The sequence below is a fragment of the Pholcus phalangioides genome, unplaced genomic scaffold (assembly GCF_987345545.1).
Source record: "Pholcus phalangioides strain wild (caught in Gottingen) unplaced genomic scaffold, Ppha-v1.0 ptg000008l_1, whole genome shotgun sequence".
Classification (NCBI taxonomy): domain Eukaryota; kingdom Metazoa; phylum Arthropoda; class Arachnida; order Araneae; family Pholcidae; genus Pholcus; species Pholcus phalangioides.
In genome coordinates this window covers 14,629,852-14,648,232 of record NW_028301601.1, presented here as the reverse complement: position 1 = coordinate 14,648,232, position 18,381 = coordinate 14,629,852, and the positions used below count along the sequence as shown (strand labels likewise).

The 18,381-nt window shown below is 36.9% G+C and overlaps 1 protein-coding gene and 2 non-coding genes across 4 annotated transcripts in view; 2 read left to right on the top strand and 1 right to left on the bottom strand.

Annotated features, from left to right (window-relative positions):
* Positions 1–18,381, top strand: part of LOC149083872 (sushi, von Willebrand factor type A, EGF and pentraxin domain-containing protein 1-like) — a 440,661-nt gene that overhangs the window by 126,819 nt on the left and 295,461 nt on the right. The gene's annotated exons all lie outside the window — the stretch shown is intronic.
* Positions 16,056–16,127, bottom strand: TRNAA-GGC (transfer RNA alanine (anticodon GGC)). The gene has a single exon. It is a non-coding gene; the product is annotated as a tRNA-Ala (tRNA).
* TRNAA-GGC (transfer RNA alanine (anticodon GGC)) lies at positions 16,292–16,363 on the top strand. Its single transcript has one exon. It is a non-coding gene; the product is annotated as a tRNA-Ala (tRNA).

The window sequence follows — 18,381 nt, the reverse complement described above, 5'->3', positions numbered from 1 at the left end:
CGAGTTGCTTGCTGTTTATAGTTCTATTAAACATTTCAGACACATGTTAGAAGGCAGACCATTTACGATCTACAGTGATCATAGGCCTCTAATTTACGCTTTTCACAAAGTCAATGATAACAGCTCTCCCAGACAACGTCGTCATTTAGAGTATATATCACAATTTTCTACGGACATTCGTTACATTCAGGGTGAGCGAAATATTGTAGCGGATGTTTTTTCCAGATTATCCGAAATTAATTTACCTGACTCGATTGATTACGCAGCTATTGCTACTTCACAGAGTACAGACGCCGAATTAACGGCCCTTCGACAACCTGGTGGGGTACTCGATATAAAGCCTATCAAATTCGGTCCTCAGGGTACAGAACTTTTTTGTGACTTATCCACTGGCATTATCCGTCCCTACGTACCAGAAAAACACCGATATCACGTGTTTACGGTCCTTCATAATCTCGCCCATCCAGGCGTTAAATCAACTGTATACCTTATTCGTCAACGATTCGTGTGGAGTTCAATTCCCAAGGATGTCACACGATGGACCAGGGCGTGCATCGAGTGTCAACGCTCAAAAGTGCATCGTCACACTCGATCTTCCATCGGTGCATACCCTTTGCCTCAATGCAGATTCTCGCACATTAACATAGATATTGTTGGTTCTCTTCCTCCTTCTCGGGGTTTCACCTACTGCCTTACCTGTGTGGATCGATACACCAGGTGGGTAGAGGCTTTCCCGATGGAAAACCAAAAGCAGAAACTGTCGTAGAGACATTCTACTCTGGCTGGATCAGCAGATTCGGAGTTCCGGAATCGGTTACCACCGATCAAGGGAGACAATTCGAAAGTGATTTATTTCGCTCATTCGTTCGTTTTCTTGGAACTCAGAAAACACGCACGACAGCGTATCATCCGGCCTCCAATGGCATCGTTGAAAGGTTCCACCGGCAGCTCAAAGGTGCCATACGCTGCTATGCCACGGAACGTTGGACTGAAGTGTTACCTACCATACTTCTGTCCATCCGAGCCAGCATCAAACCGGACATCAACACTTCTGCTGCTGAGATGGTTTACGGATCATCATCGCGCCTACCTGGTGAATTCTTCCGTAGTTCCGATCCGCAGCCAACACAGCCGGAATTTCTACGTGCTCTACGAGATCACATAAACACTTTACGTCCGATCCAAACTTCAAGGCATGGGACTCACAACGTTTTTGTTCATAAAGAACTTGCTGTTTCTTCCCATGTGTTCGTGCGGCTGGACACCGTACGAAAGCCCCTTAAACAACCATATTTGGGGCCATATGAAGTGATTGAACGATCTCCAAAAGTATATACAGTGAACATGAAAGGCAAATTAACGAAAATCTCAATAGACAGATTGAAACCAGCATTTTTGCTTGATTGCACTTTTAATGAGCAATCACGGTTGACTGAACCGAAACAGCCTTATGTAACTCGATCAGGGTGTACGGTTCGTATAAGAAATCCTTAATATTATTCTTATTTGCATATTTTTTAAAATTAATAATATTATTGTTTTTTGCAACATTTTTTGAAAATTAATATTATTATGTTTTGCAAAATTTTAATTTTTCAATTTTCTTATATGTATATACGGCTATTATATATTCTAATAATCGTTTTTGCATATACGTACATTTACTAATTTTTTTATCATTTGTAATTTATATTTTGCTCGACTATTAATTTGTGCATATGAATATTTCATTACTTTTGAAAAAATGTTCGTATTCCGTATATTTTGAATTTTTCGAACAAATTTTGTTTGCACATGTCAATGCTATATTAGTTGCCGTAACTATATTGTCATATTTTTTCTGCATTGTGCCATATGCCGTCCTTCAGACTCGTGGGGGAGTACTGTGGCGCAGCTTGTCTTGTACAATTTTTATATTTTTATTATATTTTATGCCACTCACTAGCTAGGCATTATCTATTGTGTTTTGGTATTGGGGTTCAGTCTGGCTCCAACGGTCGACCGAACATGTCGTAAAAATCTCTCTCTCTTCTATTAAATAACTAAAAAAAGAAAGGAGTCATGACTCTGCATGTTTCCGAAATAACAACCAGACACCCACCAGCACTAGCATCACCACATATATATTACTGGAAATATCGGCTCAGAATATTTTATGGATAGTGACGGCACGAAATACTTTATCGATAGTGACGGCTCGAAACATTTTTATCGCTACTATCGGCACAAAAAATTTTATCGATAGTGACGGCACGAAACATTTTATCGATAGTGACGGCTCGAAACATTTTTATCGCTACTATCGGCTCAAAATAATTTACTAAAATCATCGGCTCAAAAACTTTTTACCGGAAGTATCGTCAAAAAAATATTTATCAGAAGCATCGGTTCAAAAATGTCTTCACCGTAAGTATCAACGTAATATATTTTCACTCGACGGTATCGGCTCAAAACATTTTTTTTCGGCAGTATATGCTCAAAAACACTGTTATCGGCAGTAGTATCGGTTCAAAATCTTTTTTAACATAGTATCGTCTCAAAACATTTTCACAAGCACATCGTTGGCAAAAGCATTGATTCCAACATATTGTTACCGGAGATTTCGGCTCAAAGTTAGTATATTAATAGTGTACCTACTGTGTATAGTTGAATATTTTTAGCTGTATATAGGTGAAAGGGTAAAATAAAATAAACCCCTAATCTCTGGGATGTATCGTTGGTTCTTCAACTATACATCATTCAAATGTGTTGACAAAAGCCTGTGCGTAAAGGGTTTTATATAGTTTCTGTAATCCACACGATCATTTGATCATTTTTGTCGCACCACGGTCATTTTCTGCTCACGAGGGCTAATTAGACCGGGACCTACAATTTATTACCGATTTTGAACGGCACAGCCTTTTCTTTACACTTTCTGAGAGCTTGGTGCGCTAACTTTTCGATGTGGGTCTCTCTGAGTTACCAATATTTTTCTGTGGTCACGTTGCCGTTTCTGTTTTAACCCTGCGTCAGGAAATTTTCTGAAAAGAACGAACCGTGTATCGAACTCACGACACCTCTAAACATCTTTCGGTACTTTAGGCGAGTTTAAGCCCCGTTTACATGTGCAAGATTGGGGTAATAATTACGCTTTGGTAATTATTACCTGCATGACAACTTTTTTTCCTCTTGAGGGAAAAAGGAGGGACGAAAATCCGTCAAAAGAGTCTTTGTTGCGGAATAATGGCAGGCGACTCCGAACTCCTCTCCCCATAATCCTTTGTGACGCGAAAAATACAGTAAGTTCCTTCGTCAGCCATCTTGAACCAACCACTTCCGTTCAACCCACGTAACCAGTGACGACTTCTGGAAAGAAGTGGGGGGGGGGGGGAATACCGGCATAAACTAAACGCCATGTAAACGGATTGTAGCGAATATCCCTGTTGACATCTCAAGGTAAAAATTGCATTACAAACATATAAAACCTTAATTATACTTCAATAATTTCTCTGAGAGAATGTTCATTCGACAGGTGATTCAATACAAGGTTATAAACTTTCTGTTTTCTGGTTATATTTCACTATGATTATGACTATCACATTTAAAATAAATCCTTAGTCACACATTAAAGTTAAATATTTTTAGTATTACTTTCTGGGAGATAGAAATCCCGATAGGGCCAGATTGGTCCGAGCGCGGAAATATGTGTGCCCATGATTTAAGACAACAGCATAGAGAATAGCTGCCAACTTTAGAGAATGAAAATTAGGAAGATTTTCCCGCAGATCCGAATTCCGTACAAAAATGAATTTAAAAGGGATTTTTGAAAAACAATGCCAGCATTTCTCATTAATAAAATTAAAATTACAAAGATTTTTCTCCTTTTTACCAACGTGTCATCGCTCAAGCCATCGCCGATAAGCGCGAAGTCACAATTAATCGCTAACTAGTATTTTAAATTACTATACCTGCCATTACTACTCTCAAAATCGAATTTCGCCAACAAAAGTATCGCCATCGGGACCGAAACGAGACATAAAAACGCAGCGGGACATATGGTCAAATCAAATAAGGGCCATAATGTCGAAAGGCTGAATTGACGCTGACTGTTTGGCGAATTGTGTGTTTTACCACCCTCGAAAAAATTAATTTTTTTTTTTCTGATTTGACACCATCGATACAATTTATATACAATTAATATTATAGTCCGCAGATCACGAGAAGAGTTACGCGCGAACCCCCCTCTCTGGAGAGGGTCCATTTCGGCGCGGGGAAAGGATAAAAATTATCCCGGGTTGCCAGTAAAGGCCGTCTTGGCGCAAATCTCTGTTACGAGGGTATTCTTCACGCTTGAGTGAGCTGCGCTTTTTGTGTTGGCGTTCGTTAAAAGATGTACTACAGGAAAATTATAAATTTCGGAAGTAAATTAAATTTTTTAATTTTAAAAATTTGAATTTTTATTAAATTTGATATTTTGAACTAAAATATTTGATACAGAAAAAAAAATTAGAAGGGAGTAGCGATCATTTAGTAATAAAGGGAGTAAAATTACTTTAAATTAATAATTAAATTCCTAAAATGATAAAATAAATTAATTGTTAAATTACTTTAAATTAATAATTTAATACAAAAGGAGTATCATTAATATAATAATAATAATAATTTATTACTACTGTAAATTATATGGCATTTTCTTCGGTTTAATTTCTATACCGCAGCAAGAGAATGCCACCTGCTAGCAATTAGCCATTCTTCTTCTGTTTACCTTCTCTTATAGCCATAATCGTCTTTTTTCCTTTTTTACTTTCTCCACAGAAGCTACTCATATGGACTTTTTGAATAGGTGACAAATGCAGCAGTGACAAATAAAAAGATTGAGCATGCCTGCTTGTCAAGTTTGCATTTACGTCTATAGCCACCTTAAGGGCATGTCCCCCCAAGGGCAGGGCTGACAGGGATCCAGTCCTGGGGCCCTGGATGATTCTAATCATTTTTTACAACTATAAATTCATTTTAGAGTGACCCATCGAAGATTCCAATCTGAGAGCCCGGCTTCAAGATGTGGGGGCCATGCTTTAGGGCATCGGAAGAGTTGTGCTTTCATGCTGCAGCAGGGATCCTGGCTGGGATCTCTCACCGGCCGTCCATTCTGAATTTACAGTGTGGGAAAAAAATAAATTTATAAGAATTCTCCTATAGGCTGGATTTTGTCAGCCCATCCTTCGTCTTCAGCTCGTCTGCCACTACGAAGGTTACCATCAAGGTCCATGGGTTCGAATCCGGGCATAGAAAAGTCGAAGCAAGTTCTTTACCTACCGAGGATAGGGCGACCACCGATGGATGGAGCCTTCATTTCCCACCCAACTCCACTGGTTGGAAATTGCCGTATGGCGATATATGACCGGAGTTGGTGTGCGGTGTAGTAGCCCATCTTTCTGGGGGCCATGGTCGAAAATGTTTTATACGAGCAGTGTTCGGCTTCAGCTTGATGCATGGAACTGATTATTAAAAAAAGGCTGGAGTTTTCGATCTCTTCTGCGGAATAAAAAATATATTTTTTGTATTAAAATAATGTGCCGTAAGTGCTCGAGCAGTCGGGCCGTCGTTAGAGCATCACGGGCTTTCCCGGGCAAAGTGATTTTTCTGAGGCCCTACCACGTAAATTCTGGAAAATTTCAACCAGATCTTATTTTTGTGAATCTAATGCAACAATGCCTTAAGACGACACTGTCGAACAGCCGGTGTTAACGCAACAAAAACACTGCAATGACGACGTTATCGAGAGCACTGCCGTGGCGCTTTTAGTGAAATTTCTAGGAGGCCAAAATAGCGCTAAAGACGCCAAACGCGGAAGCGCCGTTGCTATTCTCGATGGGCAGTTGTTTTACCTAAAAGTAAATAATAGAATCGTCCGACGTGACGTAGCCATTGTTCTTCTCGTGATCGGTGGACTATACATTTCACTTGTGATGCCATTTCGTGGATTAGAAAGGGAAGCAACGGTATTTTTTTTTCAAGTAAATTATTTAAGAATAAAAAAAAAAATTCCCAAAAATTAGGAGTTTTCTAGAATCACGGTCAAAATTCCGGAGATGTAAGAAATTTTCGGGAGTCCAAGAGATGGAGTAGAAATTCGGGAGAATCCCGGAAAATCCGGGATACTTGGCAGGTATGAGTATATAGTATAGGTCGGTTTTCGACTCTGGACCACAATCAACATCAGGGAAATATATTTCGCGTTTTGAAATTCTATCATATAGTAGATTAGGTGATGTCAGTGCTCCACTCTACGTATAATTCCTGTTTTAAAAGATGAAAATGAACAGATAGTTCAAACTTATTCATCACCTTTATACTTTCCAGTGAGAAAAAAAAAATATTTCGATACAATAGAGAAATAGAGATACGAAACACACAGTAGAAGAAGTAACATTTATTTTTCTGCATATTTTATGAAAATATATCAATGTCTTTATTTCCTTTCGTTTTTCTGCTTCTCTTTGATGGTTTCTGTTTGAGTTTTCGCCTTCTTGTAGCCGCCCCAGATTGTAATTTTCTCAAAACATCGTCTTTTATACTCCCTCAATGTCTTAGGGGTCATTCTAGTATTACGTCAGCATCGATGGGGGGAAGGGAGTTTCCAATTTGCTGACTTTTGATGACAATGAGGGGAGGGGGGTTGGATGATGCTTACGCCATCAACCACCCTTTATGAAGATATGAAATATTCTGAATGGCATCTTATTCGGTGTCCAAAAATGGAGAAAAAAAACTTTCGATGATTATTGGACACCTGAACTAACATTCTACCTATTGACAAATTCCCTACTTGTCAGAGCTACTTTAGTGGATCTCTAAATGTTTCACGGATCCTTCACGTGCTCAGGAAATGTGTCCGGGTCGCTTAAGTGCTCTGGAACTGTGCCACATGTCGATCAAGGGATCTCAAAATGTTCCTGGAACTCTGTCACGGGTTACTTAAGTGATCTTTGAATGTGAAGGTGATGTTTGAGGCCTTCCTTCAGTGATCTTAAAATGTGCCACGGGCCACTTAAATGCTCTGGAATTGTGCCATGGGTCATTTAAGCGATTTGTAAATATGCCGCTTAGTTCATTTTTATAATATTAGGCTTGGGGGGGGGGGGGCAAGCCACATCGGATAACCTTCAGGGCCACATTTCGTCTGCTGGTCAAGGGTTTACCATATATGGCTTATAGGGTGGGTCGCAATGAATTTCTTACAGAGAAATTTTGAGTTCTTTCCCTTCAGATAGCATTGAAATTAACAGAAATTGATTAAAATAACATATAAAGGTATTTTCTTTCGAGAGAAATTTTAATTTTTTTTTTTAACTTTTTACATTGAAAAAATATTTTTTTTTCGTCTGGGGGAAAAGGTGCACGAGTCCCCTATGTCTCCCCTCCCGCGTACGTTCCTGATCCCACCAATATGCGTTAGGAGGTGGGGGCAGTGATGACGAAATTTTACTGACAAGGGTGAGGGGGTCAGATTTTTGCTGACTTTTGCTGACAAGGGGGATCAAAAATGGCTAAAAATTTGCTGACGTAATACTTGAACGGCCCCTTTAATCGATCTTTTACAGATTCTTTGAAAATTCTTCGGCCAACTACATCTTCTGCAACTCTGCTTCCTGTTTTAATCAGCTGACGGCCAAGATATTGTTCAGCGTCAATTACAAAAACTAGTTCTTCACTGAAAGGATGAAAACGGTTGACACGTGATGATGTGATAGTCTCTCTTCACTCGAAAACAAAAAGTCGCAGACACTGGAGTCGGATGAAGAATATTTATAGAATATCACACACAAAATGCGAAATATATTTGCCTAATGTTGATTGTGTGCAGAGTCAAACCAGCCTACACTACTGGTACGGCATAGGATATGGCTGCAACCAACACCATCAACATCACCTATAGAAAAAGGCCTCCACACGAAGCTCGTGACTCGCTGAAGAGCGAATACAATAGCTATGAGGCGAATATCTCACCTATATATCCCTTGGATGTAGCTGGCCGAGGCATGCGCCATCTTTTCGTAGTACATCAAATGGCTGTAAGTGGGATGGCTTTTTTCAGTGACGTCACAAGCTTCGTGAGGAGGCCTTCTATAGGTGATGTTGCTACAACTAGGGCTTCTTGACACCACAGGCTGACTTACGTTTGATCTTTGCGTGAAGTGTGATATCGGTATTATCGCTGTTCCTTATATCCCACTTTTTTTTTAACTTATTCGACATCACTTGGAATCAAAAATTGGTTTCGCCGCTACATGATGGAGGTCGATGAGTTCGCTCTGTTGTACAAGCACCCCAACAGAAGAACAGTCCCACGTTAGCCTGCCAGGGCCCTCTGCAAGGTGTCGGGGACCGTTCCCGCAAAAAAAACTTTCCTGTCCAGATTCAGAAGTCCCAACAAATACTTACCTTTTTTGTGATAGATACGGAGGGAAAAGTCACTAGGTGAAAGATACGTTTCCATGGATATCTATCGCGCTTCTAGAAACAAGAAAATGTAACGCCACTTTTTTATCTTATCTCTTACTTGGAATCGGTCATTGATGTGGAAGGACCTTTGATGATGATTTCGTTAAAGAACCGCAGAAATAGATTCTCTCTTTCCCCAGCCACACACACACACAAAAAAGTTTCTTTTATCCTTTTTTTCCCTAAACTTTTGTTACACCAATAACATGTAAAGAACTACGTTCTGTCTAGTCTTTTCTGTGGAAAATTCGACGTAGGGAATTGCTTCTTTTGCTAGGCAGATAGGCATTATATACGGGGGGAAGTGCGTTTCTTAGTACCGTGCAGTGGAGTGAAAATTTGGATATTATTCTTTCATTTTTCTTCAAAAAAAATATTTCTTCTTCAGCGTTATTTCAATGCTATTAATCTTCTTAAAAGTGCAGACCAGTGAAAATAGTTGAATAATTTCACGTACAATTGGGAAGGGGGAGAAATAATTTACGGACCAGCAATAGATAAACAGGAAAAATAATTTGAGTACCGGCAAAATATAAATAAATGAGAGCGATAATTTGTGAACCCGCAAAAGATAAATGAATGATAGAAATACTTTGAAGACCGGCAAGAGATAAATACAGTCAAACCTCGTTAGTGCGTCTCCCGGGTAACGCGTCACTCCACTTACCGGGTCACTTTTTGGATATCCCAATTATCCTCCATGGAATTGTAATGTTAATAAACTCCTAATAATGCGTCACCCCACTCCGCATAAGAAGTCCTTTTTTTTTTTTTGAAAGCACTCTTTAAAAAATTACCATTCAAATTGGAAACTCTTCGTACAATATACAAGATAAGCTCAATTTTCACTCTTATAATAATAACGTGATCCACACGTATTCCCAAGGGATCAGCATGATCCGTCCAGGGAATTTGTTAGTGTTAGTAAACAACCATGTCCGAACCGGGATTCGAACCCAGACCTGCACAGTGAGAAGCTAGTTCCCTAACCACTCGACTGCCAGGCGACTTATCACGTCAAAGATCTTCCTAGCATTTCAAGCAGAAGTCACTGAAGCCTTCCCTACCCATCTGTCACTGCAGGCTGACAGATTCTTTCGGTCCATTATTGTCAGCTTTAGTTGAGAACTTGTCCATGGCAGAAATTCGATGATTTTTCAGTTTTTTCAGAGAAAAAAAAAAGAAGTTTAGTTTGAGTCGCTCAATATTTTTATGGGCTTTTTGACGTTTTAAACAAATCTTAGCTGGACGATTGTCGAGCATCTGTAACCCTGGGTCCACCCTATTGCCAGAATACTCTCAAAATTTAAAAAAAGTTTGTTCACCTTTATAGACAAAGCCGCGTTATAGTTGAGGAATATGAAAAATAGACGTTTTTTAAGAAAATTTGTATCGGGACTGGGGAAATTATATTATATCATTATTAATTATTAATTATATCGGGAAATTACAACAGACAGAGACTTCCAATTTCTATATTCTTTGGAGAAAAGGATCGATCGCTTCATCAACTTCCAATTCCACACAAACAAAACTCGCTAAAGGTTTTTTCTTCTTTTCAGTGAAAAATAAACAATTTCTTTTTAAGTCATAAAGGATATTTAATTTTCATTTATGATGTTATAAAAGAATTAAACTGCCCTATACAAGACAACATTACTTTAATTTCCATAAACACGCGGAAAAATTTGCGACATTTTAAAAATTGGAAAAAGGTAATATTTTGCGTTGTTCAAATGTGTAATGGTGTACCAACTTTATTATAATTGATTAAGAAAAATGGCCATGCATGCCATTTGAAAACTCTTTTGTGAATCTGTAGTAAAATTCTGAAGTCAACGGTTGCAGACATAGAAACTGTGCCGTGGGTAACTCAAGTGATGTGGAAATGCTTCTTGGGCCGCTTTAATGATATGTAAAGACGCGCTGTGGAACTTGAGTGAATTGGAACTGTACCGCGGGTACTCAAGTGATCTGCTGCTATGCTGCGGGTCCCTTAATTGCTCTGCAAATGTGCCAACAAGTTCATTTTCACAAAATTATGTTTGAGATCACGGGACACATCACACGACTCCAAGGTCCAAATTTTGCCAGTGGATCATGAGTTGAGCATGCGTGCTGTATAGTGTATAGCAGTGCAAAATTGTTTTCTCATCCAAGCTCACGATCTCCTGAAATGTCTCTAAAGGCCCGTAAAGTATCTGCAGATCCTTGGTTTAATAACCGATTATTCTGATATTACGAACGAAATTTTTATTTGTACATGTCTCGAACAACAGATTTGTCCAGCTGTGGTTCCTACATTCAAAGCATGATAAATGAGGAAAATCGATTGATTGATGACCTCTCACGGCCAGAGCTGTTGTGCAGTAAATGAGGAAGAACTACGGAATACATTGCGAAGAAAGTAGAAATTTCAAAACGCTCATTATGTTAATGGTTCAGGCTCATGTAGGCAGAAAAGACACCCTGTTAACCGATATTTCATTGTATCCGATCATTTTATAAGAGGCCACAACTTATCGAAAGAATCGAGTATATTCTCCGTAAATTATTGAGAAACTGATTTTTCGGTTAAAAAGAAAAAAAAAAGGTGAAAAACCCTGACCGAAATTCATACGTACGGAATTGGAAAGTCGCACTCAAAGTCAAAGAGAGATGCAGCTAGAAAACGAAACTAATTCATTTTCATGTACCTCAAGAACAATTTCCCACCAGAAGAAAATTTAAATACAAAAGTGTTAACCGCTATTTAACTGCATCAAATTTCTTCTAAGCTGAAGTGTGATAAATTTTATCACAGACTAATAACACGTGTTATGAATTTATTCGAAAAAAGAGATTTATTTATTTATTTATTTATACAATATTGTTGGCCCTTGGGCCTAAGAATATATATACAGCTTAAATATGGTCAACTCGGAAATTTGCATTTTAAGTTAACAGCAGATGTCGCTAAAAATTTTTTTTTTTATAAATGCATATCCACTGAAATTGAAATGATTGCGGTCGGAAAAATTAATTGTACAAGTTCGGAGGGTGCAGGCACGGCGGTCAAACAGCACCATGCCCTCCCCCCCTCCTACTGGGGGGAGATGAAATTCTGGGAACCTAATTAGCTGAAAGTATATGCTTATGAATTTCTATGCTTTCTTTCGAAAATCACAGCATTAAATCTCATTATAACGAAATTATTATGCATTTGATGCCAATCCGTGTCTGGGCAACAACTCCTAAAGAAGAAGGGGAGTGTTGCCCTCTTATTGCGCGATAAGCGCTCTCTTCTTTCCGGGGGGGGGGGTTTAACCTGGGGGGGGGGGTCCATGTGTTAAGGCGACACTGGGTACAGACAACGCCATCTATAGCAGAAGGCCTCCGCGCGAAGCTTGCGACGTCGTCATCTCACCTATGACGATGTCATCTCACCTATAGCCATTGGATATAACAAGCCGACGCATGCACCGTCTTTACCCTTTTTTTAAAGCATATCCAATGGCTATAGGTGAGATTATCTTCTTCAGTGACGTCACAAGCTTCGCACGGAGGCCTTCTGCTATTGATGGTATTGGTACAGGTCTACCAAACAGGGACTTATATGATACACACACATAGTATCGGTTTTTTCAGTCATTTCCAGTGGAATTTTCGTTCTTGTAATTTGTTTGCCGGTGTTCAAAAAAGTTCAAACGAATGTTTTTTCCTGTCATCTTCAAAAGAATACTACAGTCGATCCCAGAATTGTATAGCTTGAAATGTTCCCAGTTAGAGCGTTCTTCCGCTTAGTGCGATTTATTTTCTTTGTCCCAAGTCTAAATAATTCTCATTAAAATTTCCGGTTTGAAGCGTTTTCCCGCTTACAACGTTTCTTAAGGACGGTTTTTTGAAAAGCGGGATCAACTGTATATGGTACGGTTACGTTAATGCGATAAATCGGTTATTATGCATACTTATCAATTATCATGGTGAGCTTGGTAAATTTATCACTTTTGCCGATGGATATGCATAATACTCAAGTGTCGTTGGTAAATTTAATAACTACTAAAAAAATATCACCTTAACCGAAGATTATGTGTAATAACCAAGTGTCGTTCGTAAATATGATAAATAATTTAAGTTCATCGCCTTTATCTTATGCATAATACCCAAGTGCAATTATAACAGATTTTACGATCGTACTCGGATATAATGATATTTTTCCAGCATGGTCAAGGTCTTTCACCACCTGCTCATATCTCTTCATTTAGAAAGAGGCCATGTTCTGGTGAAGAAGACGAGGATATATAATGATACAATACATGTATTAATTATCATGTCTAGTATATCATATAGCACGATTTTATCATGTTTACCACCCACATTGAATTTGAAATATTTTGTTCGTTTGTCTGAGGGAAAGAGGGGAGGGGGTTGCTCATTTTTTAACGTGTTTACGACTTCTTAGAAGTAGGGCTCCACTGTATTTATACATAAGAATAAATTTAAATAAATCATAAAAATTTGATTTGAATTATTTTGTATGCGAATTACATCAATGTGTATCATACTCATATGCCAATTCAATTTCAGAATCAATGACGTTCGGAAACTCGTCGCAAAACACCATACATAGAGGCATACGCAGGGAAGGGAAAAGGGACACGGGGCACCTTCCCCCCCCCCCCACATTTCCCCCAAGAGAACCACAAATTGAAAAAAAAAATTAATATCTGCATAAAATAATTCAAATATCGAGGGAAAATACACTTTGTGTGATATTTAGACCAATTTCTCCTTATTTAAATGCGTTTTGAAGCGTTCGTAACTCAAAATTTCTTGTGCCCTACCCCACATGGGTCGATCTTGCGATCGGATTTTCCTATAGACTAGAAAGATTGCAGTCTAGGGCCCGTAGTCAGTAGAGGGTCTCAAAAATCTCAAACTGTTTAATTTTGGTGAAATTACTCAAAGATAAAATTTTAACACACTGAATTAGGAAGTTTATAATTTTGTTACCTCAAATTATTCAAATGTTCTGTGACTTCTATCCCTTGGTCAGCTGGAGTCGGGCATATAAAGGCCTCCATTAACTTCAACAGCCTAGGGCCCCGATAGAACTTAAATTCGTCCCTGCCCCTGACCGTATTACAATCTGCATAACTAACTCCTCGAACCGCAAATTACTGGCGAATCGTTGATTTTAGAGAGGCATACTTCCAATTAGAAAAAGTATCTAAATAACGTGTGGAAATCAGATACGCATTCATATTGCAGAGGGGGTTGTATAGTTATTAAAATAAAATAATTAAATTTTACATGGACAAACTGTGTTTAAAAATTTAACTATATATAAAGTTGTTGCCACGTCTCCCTTGTGACCAAAAATAGAAATTATACATTTCTGAGTGCAATATTCAAATTCAAATTCAAATTTTCTTTATTTAAGATTTTTAAACACAGTTACAAGACATTTAGCGGCTAAGCAAGCTTGTGAGCCCACAAAACAATATCCGATACATATCTGTCGGCATAAATAATAACGAGAGGAAAAAAGAAAGAAAAAAACACACATACATATAACACCAAGAAATAAGTGGCAACAGGAATGGAATTGATAAACAAAAAAAAATTTGGCATTTAGCAGCGTATGCAAGGTAAAAGATTACATTGCAATATCAAACAGATAATTTAAATCTTCTTGAGTTAACAACCAAGATTTTAAATTGGTAAAAAAAGATGTACATGAAGATTGTACTTTTATTAACTAAAATTAAATATTTTTGGAGCTAAATAAAGGAAAAATTTTTGGAAACGAGTTTTATTTGGCCTTGGTACCTGTATAGTATGACGTCTAAATTGCATTCCAGACTTACGTAATTTCAGATTGAGATGGCCACTTCTTTTATAAAACATTTTTAAACTTTTATAAACGTACAGATGTTGCAGAGGGAGTAGCTTAAATTGATTGAAAAGGGGAAATGTATGCGTGAGTCTATTTTTACTCAGAATGATACGGATGAAGGACTTCTGTGTGACAGAAAGTGAAGAAAGATTGCTGAAGTGTGTCGCACCCCAACATGTAATGCCGTAACTCAATCTAGATTCTACTAACGCAAAATAAAGAAGTTTTAAAATAGATTGGGAACATTTATTCCTGATAAAATAAAATTTCCTAATGTTCCGATTTAATTCTACACTCAAATAATTAATATGTGTTTTCCAGGATAGTTTTGAATCTAAAAAAATCCCTAAATACTTAAAGGTGTCTACCCTATTTACAACTGTGCACATACAATCCCAGATACAGCCATCTGTCACACTATGATATTTTAGGACACCAAAATCATCGAAAGTACCAGAACCAAATAACATATATTTAGTTTTATCTATATTTAATTTTAAATTATTATTTCTAAACCAGATATTTATTGAGTTAAGATCATTTTGCATGTTATTCCTCAAGTTGATTGAAGAGCTTTCAGAGTAACAAAGAGCTAAATCATCAGCAAAAGCAGTGATTTTTCCTTTCAAATTAAAGTTACACAGGTCATTTATATATATTAGGAATAAAATAGGTCCAAGTACTGATCCTTGAGGTACACCAGCTGTAATTTGTCTTTTAGAAGTCAAAACGGAATTTACTTTCACACTTTGAACTCTGTTAGTAAGATATGTTTTGAAAAATTTAAGTGGCAAACCCCGAATTCCTGCATATTCTAGAATTGGTTAGAAGAATACCATGATTCACGGTATCAAAAGCTTTGCTGACATCTAAAAATAATGACGCAACTTTACAATTATTGTTATCTGCTATATACACATTTGAGAGAAAATTAACAAGAGCGTCCTCTGTACTTTTTGCCTTTCTGAATCCAAATTGGTTCTCACTAAAAAAATTAATGCTGTCAAGAAATTTAATTATTCTGGATTTAATTATTTTTTCTATGACCTTTGAGAAGACAGATAGTAAAGAAATCGGTCTGTAATTATTAACATTCTTTTTGTTCCCTTTCTTGTGTATTGGAGAAACGGTTGCAAGTTTCAGGCACTCTGGAAATTCGCCAGTTGTAAAACTTAAATTAAAAATAAACGATAAGACATCACTTACGTATGGTGCAATGCACTTCAATGTTATGGAATTAATTTTGTCAAATCCTTACGATTTTTTGGAATGTAAAGAATTCATTATACTCAATACTTCATGACTATTCGTAGGGTATAAAAAAGGATTTCTCAAAAAAAATTAAATTTGAACAATTTAATGAATTACAATTATTAGGAAGATTAGTGTTACAAAAATTAGAAAAAAAGACATTAAAACATTCAGCAATATCAATTGGATTCGTTATTTCACCAGTTGTTTCAGTAAAAACCGTGTCAATGCTGCTATATTTATCCTCACCAATTAATTTGTTAATTAAATTCCATTGAGATTTTGAATCACCGTTTGCTTGAATAAATGCTGCAGTATAATAGTCATTATGACATGAATGTCGCTCTCCACTTGTTAATACAAGATATACGGAAGACTGGATGTTGTGAAGATATTTATTATTTTAGATGTTAATTTTTTAAGGAAGGAAAAAACTCATCTCTGCCTCTACCGGGAGTCGAACCCGGGCCCCTCGATTGCCGGACGAGTGCTCTGACCACTAAGCTACAGAGGAGATAGAGATTTTCCTTCGCTAGAGCGTATATATGCCGAACGGAATATATACGGATATAGCCATCTGGTGGCTCGTCGTCCATGAGCTATTAGCTGATCGGTTTCACCGTCCATTGCACGGTTCCGTTCGGCATATATACGCTCTAGCGAAGGAAAATCTCTATCTCCTCTGTAGCTTAGTGGTCAGAGCACTCGTCCGGCAATCGAGAGACCCGGGTTCGACTCCCGGTAGAGGCAGAGATGAGTTTTTTCCTTCCTTAAAAAATTAACATCTAAAATAATAAATATCTTCACAACATCCAGTCTTCCGTATATCTTGTATAATAGTCATTCTTATTTTGTTTTATCTCATTGTTTAACATATTTCTAAATGTCTTAAAATTATATCGCAGCTCAATATCAAACGGTTTCTTTTTCATTTCTTTCAATAATCTATGTTTAATTTTAATTTTTTCTTAAATTTTTTTCGTAATCCAGGGTTTTCTTATCCTTTTATTATACTTTACTCTAGTAGAAGCAACTACACAATTCTTAATTAAATCCAAGAAAGTATTCATTGCCGAGTTTGCAGATTCACAACTGTGAACAGTATCCCGCGTAACCATTTTTACAAGATCAATCAATTGATTTTTATCAATATAGGCAAAGCACCTTGTTTCACAATTTGAGTCATTGCTGTCATGATCTACTTCTAAATAAAATAAAGCCATTTTATGATCAGTTATGCACAAATCGAGAAGTATAGCTTTTTTTTAATTTAAATTCCTGGATCTACAAAAAATATGATCTATGCAAGTTGACGTTTCATCGGTTTCTCTAGTTGGAGAATTAATTAACGATTCAAATCCAGATCTTGACATCAAATTCACATAAGAAAAAATATTTAAGTCTTCAGATCTTAAAATATCAATGTTTAAGTCACCGATCAAATACATATCTTTATCTCGTTTATAATCAAGCAAATAATTAATTTCGTTTATGAACGTGTCAATAGAATACATGTGATACCTATAAATGCTTAATAAAATAAATTTGTATTTCCTGTAAGTGCAATCAACCAACAGCGAATCAACACATGTCATCTCATTTAACTGCAACTTATTAAAAATTATACTTTCAGAAAAAAATAGTGCTATACCACCAGAGCGATTTATGTTTCCACATTTAAATAAACTTCTGAACCCATGTATCTTGTAAAACGAAGTTTCGCATTCAGAGATCCAGATTTCACTGAGTATTATTATTGAGGGTTTTATATCAAGCTGATCTAAATATGCTACAAAGATGTCAAAATTTGCACGTAAACTACGTATATGTAAATGGACCATGGTAAGATTATTTATATTGTCATAACAAAATATGTTGAAATCATCAACTTTAGAAAATGTCAAATTCTGATCCATTAAAAAAAAAAAACAAGCAAAATCAATCACATACCTGAGTTACAAATTTTTCAATATATCTGAATTCACTAAAAACGCGAAATGATCGATCACCTGATTGCCTTCTCATTAGAATCTTACCATCTTTGACCCACACGAAAGTATAACCCTTCTGTTTCGCAACTTCCTTGGCCTCACTGTGATATTTTAGATTTGAAAAAAAAAGAAAAAAAAAACATCATAGAATAACAGAAAATGTTAGATGACCCATTAGTTTAGATGTTTTTCTCCATTTTTTCAAAATTCTAATATTTCAGCGAAAATTGCACTTGGAAACGTGAAATTATTTTTTGTTGGCCTCAAGAGACACGGGGCAACCACTTTCTAATTAGGTTTTTTTAGCACAGGGTGTCCATATACAAAGTAAACTTTTCATTTTAATAACTATACAACCCCCCCTCGCAACATGAATGACGTGTCTGAGGGCCACACATTATTTGGATACTTTTTCTAATTGGACATATCTATGCCTCTAGACTCAACAGTTTACCAGTTATTTGCGGTTCGAGGAGTTAGCTGTGCACCCTGTGTACAGCCATTGTATTATAATCTCATAACACGTTCGTTACAGCCATTTGCAAGTAACAAATTCATCATATAAAAAAATAATTTCTACAAAAGTTTGCTAATTGAAATAACAAATTACTTTCGTTATGGATGGTATATTCAAATAAAGAGACATTATTTCAGTCAAATGATGAATTAATTTACCCACAAATAGTAAAATACATTCTTTATAAAAAAAATAATCATATATTTAAAAATCACATCATTTCCCTCGTTTTTCCTGTTAGTTTTAAACAAAGAAGTCTG